Here is a 15,288-nt window from a genome sequence, read left to right on the forward strand (position 1 = left end):
ATTAATATCCAGGGATGATAACATTATATGATACAAAACCAATTATTACCACCCACATCATTTTGTGGGGAACATGAACTCTTAATATACCTACACTGACTATGTAATTCGTTAGCTTCTTCAACCTAGTTTCGTCGTCGGTAAACATCACGCATTAACACATCGTTTAAAAGGCGCGTTCAGACGTTGATGAAAATGGAACGGCTTATATTATATGTGAGATACGGTATAATATCTCACACTAAAACTTGTTAAGATTTTGAAGATGCCAACTAGTTCAATCAACCATATGCCGACTTTAAACGCATGAAGAGGCGAATAACATGTCAAGTGGGGGAGGGGAAATCAGCTTGACTATCCATACACAACGCAAGGACGTAACGCAACGTAAGCGATTTGACCAATCATAAGCGATGGATTATTCGAACAGTGGCTTTTCATTGGTCAACTCGCTTGCCTTGCGTGCGTGTACGTCCTTGCGTTGCGTCTCTAGTGGGAACCACGCTTTAGTAAGAAGTGGGATAACATGGTGCCAGTGGAATAAGCTTATCAGTTAAATTGTGTGTAAACACCGCCTTATCAGATATAGGACGTATCGTTATCTCCTGATTATGACCTGTGGTATGCAAGGAAACACAACGGAACAAGTTCGGCACACCTATAAAACCACTGTTTTCTTTCCTTATGGACGGATATATAGTAGCAAGCTTATATTAGTAGATTCCATTTCAAGGTTTACCTGTTTAAAAATGGATGGTGGGCCGACATGGATTACTATTTTCTTGTTATTGTTGAACATTTTGTTGTACGGAGAAGGAGTATTTGTGTACCCAGAGGTGTTTAACGACACGGAACGAGATTCTGTCGTGGTAGGAGAGTTTCCCAAGAGTTTCATGTGGGGCGTAGCATCGTCTGCATATCAGGTTGAAGGGGCGTGGAATGAAGGCGGGAAAGGAGAGAGCATCTGGGACACTTTTACACACAATGAGATGCAGGACAATAGTGACGTTGGCTGTAACGCGTACCACAATATTGACAGAGATATACGACTAATAAAGAAGATGGGGTTGACTCACTACAAATTTTCGATGTCCTGGAGTCGTTTGATACCCAGTGGTAAAATCGTGGACAGTATCAACATACCAGGTGTCAATTATTATAATTATTTGATAGACGGTTTAATAGAGGCGAATATTACACCTATTGTTACATTGTACCATTGGGACCTACCACAGGCACTTGAGGATGATGGAGGTTGGCTAAATAACCAAACGATATCTGATTTCTTTGACTTTGCTGTTGTTTGTTTTCAAAATTACGCCGACCGAGTTCCGTACTGGATCACTTTCGACAACCCCTATAAGTTCTGCGTTCATGGATACGGTAATGGTAGCCTGGCTCCTGGTACTGGTGATCCAGGAACCGGGCCGTATGTTTGTGCCAATAACGTAATACGGGCTCATGCCTTAGTTTATCGCATGTATTATAATAACAATTTTCGCACCAGTGTTAACGGAAGTATAGGAATCAGTCTAGATTGCAATTGGTACGAACCCAGAGATTCTCTGAATATCATCGACGTCACGGCAGCCGAGAAGGCGCGTAAATTTCGCATCGGTTGGTTTGCGCATCCGATATTTATGGATGGAGATTATCCAAGGACTATGACGAGACACATTGAGGAACGGAGTTTCCAACAAGGATATAACACCTCAAGGCTTCCAGAGTTGACAACAGATCAAAAGGAAACGATTGCCAAAACGAGCGATTTCTTTGGCATGAGTCATTACACGACGACACTCGTTTCGTCGCCGACATCTTCAGGTGATGCCACAGTACCTTCATGGCCGACTGATGTTAACTTTCAGGAATCAGTGAATGCTTCCTGGCCGACATCTGCACACCCATCTGACAGAGTTGTGCCATGGGGGATTCGTAAAGCTTTGAACTGGATTAAGAGCGAATACAATGATCCAACCGTTCTGATTACGGGCAATGGAATTGCCACGTCTGGTGAGGTCGAGGATGCTGATCGAGTGAAATATATCAAGGCTTATACAAACGAAATTTTGAAAGGTAATGTTAAAGATGTATTGTCCCCCAAAAACATAAAAAATGAAGATTAATTAAATCAGACGTTGAATATGTTATTTTGTAGTTTTAATAAAGTTAATCACTTCCATAGAAAAAAAATTATGTTTTCACTTATAAAATGACAAAATAAATGGTTACATTCAACCAAAAACCCATTGGCTGGCAATTTGACAATTTTTTGCTTTAAATTACATTTTTTCAGTTAAAATACATTTTTTTTAAATCCAATTTTTGGTCAAAGTGGATAACTATTATGTTACATTAAAATGGCATATTGAACACAAATTGTTTTAAGAATTTCTTTTTAGGGGGACAATACATCTTTAATTTCTAACACTTTGAACTAAACGAGTTGTGTAGCCTATTAGATGATCCCAATTTTCGTTTTGCCCTTTTCGTTTTGCCCTTTTCGTTTTGCCCTTTTCGTTTTGCCCTTTTCGTTTTGCCCTTTCCACAATCTACCGATTTATCACCAGAAGTCTCTCCACATACGGTATGTCATTCTGTCTAATTCGGTAGTGTACCACATCCGTGTAAAGTATTGTTGAATACATTCGACAAATAGTGTATGCATTGTGTAGTATCATTTAATATCACATTCGTTTCTCCTTGTTTACCACCGCTCTGTCCATGTTTCATGTATTTTATTTATTTTAATACGTTCTCCATACTTTACTTCCATGATGATACTTAGTGTAGAAGAATGCACAGTTTGCATCAACATATATTTTATTTTATTTATGTCTTTAGGCAATGTGGCCAAGGATTACCAATAGTGAATTAATTAATCACTGTCCTATCAGATATGTGATAATCCCCCTATAAAAATCAATTTTTCAATTTGCAGCAATAAATGAAGATGGGGTAAACGTCATTGGTTATACGACAGCATTAATGGACAGCTTTGAATGGGACTTGGGATTCAGCTTGAAATACGGTTTACATAGTGTTGATTTTAACGACATCAATCGGAAACGAACTCCTCGACTGTCTTCGACATATTACGCTCAACTTGCCGAAGAAAACGGCTTCACGACGAACAAGGCACCATCACAAGCGAGCAGTGAAACATTAATATTAGGCCTATTTGTCATTATTAGTTATTTATGCATAAATCTATGATTCGTGACTAGATATTCAAGGACAATTTAATTGAAAGTATTTGTTAAGTTTTCAGCGCACACGTCAGTTAACACAAAGTTGTCGCGTGCGTACAAAAACCGTCACCTGCATTAAATATCATCGTTCGAACGCATGCGTCTGTCACAGATGACGTATAATCTAAAGTTTCAAAGTCAATTATAAGCCTAATCTTACAACTTAATATAATATTCGACATTTTTGTATGTCAAAAATTCTTGCGTGTCCGTCATGGTATAGGCCATACTTAAATAGTAATATCCCTTCTGTCGATCCCCGTCATGGGTGTTAATCCCTTACACGTCACGGATGTTTATCCCTTACACGTCACGGGTGCTTATCCCTTACACGTCAAGGGTGCTTATCCCTTACACGTCACGGGTGCTTATCCCTTACACGTCACGGGTGCCTATCCCTTACACGTCACGGGTGTTTATCCCTTACATGTCACGGGTGCCTATCCCTTACTTGTCACGGATGCTTATCCATTACACGTCACGAATACTTATCCCTTACGCGTCACGGGTGCTTATCGCTTACACGTCACGGGTGCTTATCGCTTACACGTCACGGGTACCATCCCTTACACGTCAAGGATGCGTATCCCTTACACGTCACGGATGCTTATCCATTACACGTCACGGAAACTTATCCCTTACGCGTCACGGGTGCTTATCGCTTACACGTCACGGATGCCTATCCCTTACACGTCACGGGTGCCTATTCCTTACACGATCACGGGTGTTTATCCCTTACATGTCATGGGTGCCTATCCCTTACACGTCACGGGCGTTTATCCATTACACGTTCACGGGCGTTTATCCGTCATGACAATTACATTAATTTATTAAACTGTACATAGGAATGTTTCTAGTGTTTTACCATGGTTGGTTCTACCAATATTGTATTAATATTTGTCAGTATAAAAATCCCATATTGTTGTGTAAATCATGTGTTTTAAACACATGGTGCATGATGATTTAAATATCAGACTTTTAAAACACAATAATACGCGAAATATTTACCTGCACAAATATATTTTAAATGATTTATAAATCGCTAACTTTGGAGTTAATAGCATAATTATTCTATTATAGAGTTGTACCGAATGTTTAAAATGGAGATCGCTATCAATCAAAGACTAATTTTCTTTTCACATTATTGTCTGTATTATTAGGCTTATTACAGGGTGTTTCAGCTTCAATCTTTTCCTTTCAAATTAATATTTTTAGCATATGAGGTTCACTATAATATCTATATTATAGCCATTGTATTCGATAGAATATTGATAGATTCTGCATCAATAAAATAAATATACCCATTGTATTTGGTAGAATATTAATTTGATTAAAGATAAATCACATGGCTGAAGACTACCGAGGCAATCTAACAACATGATATCAAAGTGTTTATTATGTGTTTGCGACACGATCAGTTCCACGCTCCTTAACAGTACTGTTTAGAATGGTATTTGTCGCAGCCAGACATAAGATCAAAGGACTGTTACAAGCTCAGCGTCTTTTTGGTAGATTGCATTAAATCTACTGAAGATTATTTTATAGAAATATATATAATATAAGTATTGTACAACATTTTTTTGTTATATTCTCGTTTATTCATGTTTTGTATTTTATCTGACATTTGTGTTGAATATGCCATTTTACTGTCGAAAAAAAAATTGGATCGGCCAAAAATGATTTACCTGAAAAACTATAATTTAAAGCAAAAAATAGTCAAATTGTTTTTCAGACAATGGGTTTTTGGTTAAATTTAACTGTTTTGTCTTTTTTATAAGTGAAATCATTATTTTTTCCCCTATGGAAGTGAATAAATTTATTAAAATTGCAAAATGGCCTATTTAAAGTCTGATTTTATAATACAGCTTTAATCAAGTTTCTATTTCTTCTTTCTTCTATTTTATTGTTGATGTAATAAAGACAAATGCAATATATGTGGTTTCATTTTTTATTGGAAGATAGAGCCCTAAAAATAAATACAGTACAATTAATGGTAGGCAGACCTGAATTTTAATTTGATCTTTGGTAGATAAACAAATTGTTGACATGAAATATTAAAATATATTTGAATCTTAATATTTATTTACACTTTTGGGTTAACTATGCATTGATATCTCTGTAATCGCCCCAAATACACCATATTTACCAGCAGCTCTTATCTTATCCTTTATGGTAGTCTCAACAAGTAAACTAATATGTTAGGAGATAACATGTATTATTGCTATTATTAGTTATCCGCTTGGTATACCAAGCGGATAACTCCTTGTAATTGTATGAGATCAATATTTTTGGTTATCCGCAACTTAGTTGCAGGATAACCCATGTGATTGTAAATATCTTTTTCTTCATTAGTTATCCGCTTAGTAGCGGATAACTCCTTGTGATTGTAGTGGATCATTATTTTTTTTCTGTATTATTCTTATTTCTTTCCCGTTTTTTTGTGGCTCACGTATCTCTAAAATGTGTAAACATAATATTTCATAACTTTGACAACATGTGGGCATTTACGTGAAGTTGTGCACCTCCTATTTTGAATGACGTCAGAGTTGCGCAACGTGACTTACGCGCGATTTTATGATTTTTAATGATTGATCATAGCTTAAAAACCAAGAGTAATTTTTTTTTTACCCTTTATGAAAATTTAAGTCATATCAAGGGCAAACTTTTAGTTAACTAAAAATTGCGTGTTTTACAAGAAGTTACGCGCGCACGCGCATTAAAAATTTTAAAATGCGCAAAATTAATTTCTAATCAACTTTTTACACCGTTCATGACATTTTGCGCATGTTAAAATTTCCCGCGCGCGCGAACAATTTTACGCGTGCAGTGCGCACGCAACATGAAAATCATGTTTTTTTCTATTAAATTGTGATTTTCCAGCCTTTCCTAGTCATTTTTAAAAAGATTGACATCATTTCAAATTAAAATGACGTCATACGTACACGTTGATTTAGACCATTTGCATGCGTTTTAGTTGCAAAAGTTACAAAATATTGTCAAAATTATGCCTATTTTGAATCTATTATAGCTCCTCAGGATCAACCGTTACCCCCGAGTTTTTTAACTTAATATGTAAGCAGATATGTTGTAGATATGAATTCATGCAGAATTTTTTCCTTACGGATGTTGTGACGTCATCGTATGGCCACACAAATGTAAAAAATAGGATTTTTGTCTCTTTCGTTATTGCTCATCACATTCAATGGAGCGCATCACGCTTATCCGTCTTCCATTTTCTCCGAGATTTTAATATTATCTAGGTCAATCAACTATCTTTCGCATGAGTTAAAAATATTTTAATTTTTATAACGTCATCATGCCTAAAAATTTAAATTACGTGGGTCATTAATTTTATCTTTACAGTAAATTTTAATCTGTTATAGCTCGTAAGAATAAAATGTAATAATCACGATTAAAACGTTTTCTGGAAGCTATTGGATTGTAGATACAAAATCATGTGAAAATTTTGCCAATCGGATGTTGTGACGTCATCATATGGCCAGTTAAATAAAAAAAGTCGTATTTTCATATTTTGCGTCATAGTTCATTACATTTAAAAGAGCGCGCATTAATATTTCACGTATTAAAATTTCTTCTACACGTTAACATGTTGTTGCTGAGATAATTTCCTTGCAAAATTGCTACCTTCGCATTTCATTTTAAAACCGTCAACATGTTAAAAATTGCAATAAATAGCGGGTCCCGTAATTTCACCTATTCTACATGTACACTGTATGTGATACGGATAGATTATACTGTGTATACTATATATGAATCAAAACAATAGAATTCAGCAATAACAACATATTCTTCAGTTCAGGTCATAATGCCATAATCTTTTTCTGTGTGTAATATTTCAACGTATGATGTTCACGTGGCGTTTGTCGTGCGGATAACTAACTCGTCAAAGTGACGAGTTTCATGTCTAGTCATCTTCTTTGTTATTCTTCTTTCTTTCCCGGATTTTTGTCTACAGCATATCCCCTATTGCTTGTGAATATATCTTTTGTATAACTTTGTCATTATATGGACATTTACCTGAAGTTGTGCACCTCCATATTTTTAATGACGTTAGAGTCGCGCAGCGTAAGTTACGCGCAATTTTATGAATTTCAATGATAGGTCATAGATTATAAACCAAAAGTCATTTTGTATTGACACTTGGTAAAAATTTAAGTCATATCAAGGGCAAACTTTCTATGGATTAAAAATGACATGTTTCACAAGAAGTTACGCGCGCACGCGCATTTGAAATTTAAAAATGCGCAAAATTAATTTCTAATCAACTTTCTATGCTGATCATGACATTTTGAGCATGTAAAAAATTCCCACGCGCGCGAAAAATTTTACGCGTAAGGTGCGCACGGAGCATGAAAAACATGTTTTTTTCTCTTGAATTGTGATTTTCCAGCCTTTCCTAGTCATTTAAAAAAAGATTGACATCATTTCAAATTAAATGACGTCATACGAACACGTTGATTTATAACATTTGCGCACGTTTTAGTTAAAAAAGTTACAAAATATTGTCAAATATATGCCTATTTTGAATCTATTATAGCTCTTCAGGATCGAAGGTGACCCCCAATTTTTTTAACTTATTATGCAAGAAGATAAATTGTAGATATGAATTCATGCAGAATTTTTACCTCTCGGATGTTATGACGTCATCGTATGGCCACACGAATGTAAAATATAGGATTTTTTACTGTTTCGTTATTGCTCATCACATTAAATAGAGCGCATCTCGCTTATACGTATTCCATTTCACCCGATATTTTAATACTGTCTAGGTCAATTAACTATCTTTCGCATGAGTTAAAAATATTTTAATTTTTATGACGTCATCATGTCTAAAAATGTAAATAACGTGGGTCACCTATTTTCATATTTACAGTAAATTTCAATCTGTTATAGTTCGTCAGAATAAAAAGTGATAATCATAATTAAAAGGTTTTCTGGAAGCTATTGGATTGTAGATACAAATTCATGTGAACATTTTTCAAATCAGATGTTGTGACGTCATCATATAGCCAGTTGAATAAAAAAAGTCGTATTTTCATCTCTTGCGTAAAAGTTCATTGCGTTTAAACGAGAGCGCATCTCACTTTCACGTGCCCAAAATTCTTCAAATTTGTATTAATGTAATGATTTAGATAATTATCTTCTAAAATAGTTATCTTTATAAGTCAATTTGATGACGTCATCGTGTTAATAATTGGCTTTAAAAGATGGGTCTCGTAATTTCGTCTATGCTACCACTGTATATAACATATACAGTGTATTCTGTAAATACTGTAATATGCTGTATGCTACAAAATAGGTACAATTCAGCACTGTAAACATATTTAATTCATGTCATAGGATGGCATAATCATTTTCGGCGTTCATATATTTTAAACGTATGTGCATGTTGCGTTTGCGCGGATAACCCGAACTCGTCAAAGTGACGAGTTCAAATCTAGTTGGTTATCCGCAACTTAGTTGCGGATAACCCATGTGATTGTAAATATCTTTTTTTTCATCTTCTTCTTTGTTGGTTATCCGCCACAAGCGGATAACCTTTGTTATTGTACGTGTTTCTTTTTTTTTTTATTATTCTTCTTTCTTTCTCAGATTTTGTGCACGCGTTTTCTCTTCAACGTGTTAACATAACATGTTGTAACTTGGTCAACATTTAGACATTTAACTGAAGATGTTCAGCCAAGCTTTTGGACGCTGTCAGATCCGCGTAGCGTAAGTCACGCGCGATTTTCTGAAAATCTTAAATCGGTCATAACTTCGAAACCGATAAATATTTTTTAACGAAATTTTCAGCCACGTTTTCTTCACATCAATGGCTAACTTTTGGAATGTTTAACAAATTTTTGGAGACTAGAAAGTTTTCGCGTAAATTGCGTTTGAAATATTTTACTCTTCTTATTTTGTGCACGCTGTTTCTCTTCAACGTGTAAACATAATATGTTGTAACTTGTTCAGCATTTAGACATTTTACTGAAGTTGTCCAGCCAAGCTTTTTGACGATGTCAGAGCCGCGTAGCGTAAGTTACGCGTGATTTTCTGAAAATCTTAAATTGGTTATAACTTCGAAACAAACGAATATTTTTTAACGTCATTTTCAGCCACGTTTGCTTCACATCAATAGTTAACTTTTTTAACGCTACCGCAATTTGTAACGTTAGAAAGTGCGCGCGTAAATGGCGTTTGAAATTTTAAAATGCTTCAAATCAATTTCTGATTAAATTAGAGCACGATTCAGGTCATTTTAAGCGTTTAAAAAATTGCCACTGTTGCGCACATTTTTACGCGCGCACGGCGCAGGGAACACGTATGAGCATTTCTTTTACACGATTTGTGTTTTTAAATCTTCGGTTAACAATTTTACGTTATTTTATTCACTTTTCAACTTGAAATGGCGTTCTACGAGCACGTTAAACATGACAGGTTGCGCACGAAAACGTCAACAAATTGTGAAAATGTTCCAAAATATGTCTACTTTTAAAAATGAAACAGTTCACCAGAATGCAAGGTTACCCCATTTTTTTATTTTATTTTCTTGCAGAGTATGAATCATAGGTCTAATTTATAATAGTCTTGAATGTTAAAAAGTGTTTGATGGCTACATTATTTGCATATTAAATGTAATTTTTGAAATATTTATCATCAAACAAACATAAACATATTCAAAGAGTAAAACAATAAACATAACGTTTATCTTTTTTCTTTACATGTTAATATATTAAACTTGAAAGTATGCACTTTCATAATATGTCACTGTTTAAAATGTGTGAAGATTTCATCATAGTAAACATTATGATTTAAGTTCGATATGTAATAATCAACTTGCATCGAGGGGGTTCACGACATACCGAATGAACGAGGATTCTTTCTTCGGATTTTCTTCACCAGGTGCTCATATGGCTCGATGTGTAGTGCAACCGACTTTGGTATCACAGGTACCAGGTTCGAATCCCATCACGGGAAAACAATCAATTAAAAGGATTTATTTGGTTATTACACTTAAAGGGCAGTTTTAATTTTGAATAGGCTACTTTTTTGGAAAAGTCATAACTGAGAAGTACTTTAATACGCAAGATACGTTTTGTTGCGGGCGGATAACCAAACTCGTCCTCAAGTGACGAGTTTAAGATCTAGTTAGTTATCCGCATTCAGCGGATAACTCCTTGTAACTGTCCTGTTTCATCATCTTTTTTTTTTTTTTTTTCTGTATTCTTCTTTCTTTCTGTCATTTTTGTGTCACACGTAACTCAAAAACGTGTAAACATAACATTTTATAACTTTGTCAACATGTGGGCATTCACGTGAAGTTGTGCACCTGCTATTGTGAATGACGTCAGAGTTGCGCAACGTGACTTACGCGCGTTTTTATGAATTTCGCGTATTTAACATAGATCGAAAACCATATAACATTTTAATTTGAAACTTAGAAAAAGTTTAAGTTATATCTTGCGCTAACTGACTGTGGGAAAAAAATGACATGTTTCACACAAAGTTACGCGTGCACGCGCGTTTGAAATTTCAAAATGCGAAAAATCAATTTCTAATCAACTTTCTACGTGTTTCATGTCATTTTGAGCATGTAAAAAATTCCCACGCGCGCGCATTTTTTTACGCGCGCGGTGCGCACGTAGCGTTGAAAACAATTTTTTTCCCGTGATTTATGTTTTTCCAGCCTTTTCTAGTAATTTTACCAACTTTTGAACAATTTCGATATAAAATTACGTCATACGGGCACGTCGAATTGGATAATTTACGTGCATTTTTTATTAAAAAGTTCAAAAAATCGTCAAAATTTGTCAAAATTATGCCCTTTTTTAAACAGTCGTAGTTCCTAAACTAAACGGTGAAAGTTATTTTTTTTGCATATTCTGGAAGTTGATGAGTTGTAGATTTTGGATCATGCGTTAATATGGCTAACCGGACATTGTGACGTCACCGTATGGCCACCCGAATATAAAATATAGGATTTTTGTATCTTTCATCATAGCGCATGACATTTAATAGAGCGCATCTCCAATTATCTGTTTTCCATTTTTACCCAAATTTTTATATTATCTAGGTCAATCAACTATCTTTCGCATGAGTTAAAAATATTTTAATTTTTATGACGTCATCATGTCTAAAAATGTAAATAATGTGGGTCACTTATTTTCATCTTTACAGTAAATTTCAATCTGTTATAGCTCGTCAGAATAAAACGTGATAATCATGATTAAAACGTTTTCTGGAAGCTATTGGATTGTAGATACGAATTTATGTGAACATTTTGCCAATCGGATGTTGTGACGTCATCATATGGCCAGTTGAATAAAAAAAGTCGTATTTTCATATTTTGCGTAATAGTTCATCACATTTAAAAGGGCGCGCATCTATATTTTACGTATTCAAATTTCTTCTACACGGTAATATGTGGTTGCTGAGATAATGTCCTTCCGAAATTGCTGTCTTAGTTTTTCATTTTGATACCGTCGCCATGTTAAAAATAGGAATAACCGGGGGTCCCGTAATTTCACCTATTCTACACTGTATGTAATATGTATACAGATTATACTGTTTATACTGTATATACTATATGACACAAAATTGACAGAATTCAGCACTAACAACATATCATATTCTTCAGATCAGGTCATAATGCCATAATCTTTTTCTGTGTGCAAAAGTCTAACGTATGACGTGCACGTGGCGTTTGTCGTGCGGATAACTAACTCGTCAAAGTGACGAGTTACATGTCTAGTTATTCTTCTTTCTTTCCCGGATTTTTGTGCGTCGCATATCCCCTATTGCTTGTGAATATATCTTTTGTATAACTTTGTCATTATATGGACATTTACCTGAAGTTGTGCACCTCCATATTTTTAATGACGTTAGAGTCGCGCAGCGTAAGTTACGCGCAATTTTATGAATTTCAATGATTGGTCATAGATTATAAACCAAAAGTCATTTTGTATTGACACTTGGTAAAAATTTAAGTCATATCAAGGGCAAACTTTCTATGGATTAAAAATAACATGTTTCACAAGAAGTTACGCGCGCACGCGCATTTAAAAATTCAAAATGCGCAAAATTAATTTCTAATCAACTTTCTACGCTGATCATGACATTTTGAGCATGTCAAAAATTCCCACGCGCGCGAAAAATTTTACGCGTAAGGTGCGCACGGAGCATGAAAAACATGTTTTTTTCTCTTGAATTGTGATTTTCCAGCCTTTCCTAGTCATTTAAAAAAAGATTGACATCATTTCAAATTAAAATGACGTCATACGAACACGTTGATTTATAACATTTGCGCGCGTTTTAGTTGAAAAAGTTACAAAATATTGTCAAATATATGCCTATTTTGAATCTATTATAGCTCTTCAGGATCGAAGGTGACCCCCAATTTTTTTAACTTATTATGCAAGAAGATAAATTGTAGATATGAATTCATGCAGAATTTTTACCTCTCGGATGTTATGACGTCATCGTATGGCCACACGAATGTAAAATATAGGATTTTTTACTGTTTCGTTATTGCTCATCACATTAAATAGAGCGCATCTCGCTTATACGTATTCCATTTCACCCGATATTTTAATACTGTCTAAGTCAATTAACTATCTTTCGCATGAGTTAAAAATATTTTAATTTTTATGACGTTATCATGTCTAAAAATGTAAATAACGTGGGTCACCTATTTTCATCTTTACAGTAAATTTCAATCTGTTATAGCTCGTCAGAATAAAAAGTGATAATCATAATTAAAAGGTTTTCTGGAAGCTATTGGATTGTAGATACGAATTCATGTGAACATTTTTCAAATCAGATGTTGTGACGTCATCATATAGCTAGTTGAATAAAAAAAGTCGTATTTTCATCTCTTGCGTAAAAGTTCATTGCGTTTAAGCGAGAGCGCATCTCACTTTCACGTGCCCAAAATTCTTCAAATTTGTATTAATGTAATTATTTAGATAATTATCTTCTAAAATAGTTATCTTTATAAGTCAATTTGATGACGTCATCGTGTTAATAATTGGCTTTAAAAGATGGGTCTCGTAATTTCGTCTATGTATTCTGTAAATACTGTAATATGCTGTATGCTACAAAATAGGTACAATTCAGCACTGTAAACATATTTAATTCATGTCATAGGATGGCATAATCATTTTCGGCGTTCATATATTTTAAACGTATGTGCGTGTTGCGTTTGCGCGGATAACCCGAACTCGTCAAAGTGACGAGTTCAAATCTAGTTTTTCTGTATTATTAGTTATCCGCTTGGTATACCAAGCGGATAACTCCTTGTAATTGTATGAGATCAATATTTTTTTTCTGTATTATTCTTCTTTCCTTCCTTCCTTTTTGTGAGTCGTGTTCCTCTAAAATGTGTAAACATAACATTTCATAACTTTGACAACATATGGGCATTTACGTGAAGTTGTGCACCTCCTATTTTTGAATGACGTCATAGTTGCGCAACGTGACTTATGCGCAATTTTATGAATTTCAATGATTGATCATAGATTAAAAACCAAAAGTCATTTAGTATTGACACTTTGACAAAATTTAAGTCATATCAGGGGCAAACTTTCTACGGATTAAAAATGGCATGTTTGACAAGAAGTTACGCGCGCACGCGCATTTAAAATTTCAAAATGCGCAAAATTAATTTCTAATCAACTTTTTACGCGTTTCTTGTCATTTTGAGCATGTCAAAAATTCCCACGGGCGCGCAATTTTTTATGCGCGCGGTGCGCACATAGCATTAAAAACATATTTTTTTCTCTTGAATTATATTTTTCAAGCCTTTCCCAGTGATTTTTAAAACAATTTAGACCTTTTCCAGTTTAAATAACGCCATACGAACACGTTGAATTAGACAATTCGTGCGCGTTTTTTATGAAAAAGCTTAAAAAATCGTCAAAATTATGTCTTTTTTTAAACAGTCATAGTTTCTAAAGTAAACCGTTAACCGTTTATTTTTATTACAAAATCTAGAAGTTGATGAGTTGTAGATATCGGATCATGCATCAATAAGGCAAAAAAAACATTGTGACGTCATCGTATGGCCACACGAATGTAAAATATAGGATTTTTGTCTCTTTCGTTATTGCTCATCACATTCAATGGAGCGCATCGCACTTATCTGTATTCCTTTTTCTCCTACATTTATATATTGTGTAGGTCAATCAACTTTCTTTAGCATGAGATAAAAATATTTTAATTTTTATGACGTCATCATGCCTAAAAATTTTAATTACGTGGGTCATTAATTTCATCTTTACAGTAAATTTTAATCTGTAATAGCTCGTAAGAATAAAATGTGATAATCACGATTAAAACGTTTTCTGGAAGCTATTGGATTGTAGATACGAATTCATGTAAACATTTTGCCAATCGGATGTTGTGACGTCATCATATGGCCAGTTGAATAAAAAAAGTCGTATTTTCATATTTTGCGTAATAGTTCATCACATTTAAAAGGGTGCGCATCTATATTTTACGTATTCAAATTTCTTCTACACGTTAATATGTTGTTCCTGAGATAATTTCCTTCTGAAATTGCTATCTAAGTGTTTCATTTTGATACCGTCGCCATGTTAAAAATTGGAATAAATGGCGGGTCCCGTAATTTCACCTATTCTACACTGTATGTAATATGTATACAGCTTATACTGTTTGCATGTATATACTATATGACACAAAATTCAGCACTAACAGCATGTCATATTCTTCAGTTCTTGTCATAATGCCATAATCTTTATCTGTGTGCAATATTCCAACGTATGACGTGCACGTGGCGTTTGTCGTGGTGCGGATAACTAACTCGTCAAAGTGACGAGTTTCATGTCTAGTTCTTCTTTCCTTCCTTCCTTTTTGTGAGTCGTGTTCCTCTAAAATGTGTAAACATAACATTTCATAACTTTGACAACATATGGGCATTTACGTGAAGTTGTGCACCTCCTATTTTTGAATGACGTCATAGTTGCGCAACGTGACTTATGCGCAATTTTATGAATTTCAATGATTGATCATAGAT

The 15,288-nt window shown here is 34.6% G+C and overlaps 1 pseudogene across 1 annotated transcript; it reads left to right on the top strand.

Moving 5' to 3' along the window:
• The first annotated feature begins 611 nt into the window (after window positions 1-611).
• Window positions 612-3,691, top strand: LOC144852975 (myrosinase 1 pseudogene; annotated as a pseudogene). Its single transcript, XR_013614356.1, has 2 exons — window positions 612-2,076; window positions 2,942-3,691. The product of XR_013614356.1 is annotated as a myrosinase 1 pseudogene (transcript).
• The last annotated feature ends 11,597 nt before the right edge of the window (window positions 3,692-15,288 follow it).

Source organism: Antedon bifida, chromosome 9, assembly GCF_963402885.1.
Source record: "Antedon bifida chromosome 9, ecAntBifi1.1, whole genome shotgun sequence".
Classification (NCBI taxonomy): Eukaryota; Metazoa; Echinodermata; class Crinoidea; order Comatulida; family Antedonidae; genus Antedon; species Antedon bifida.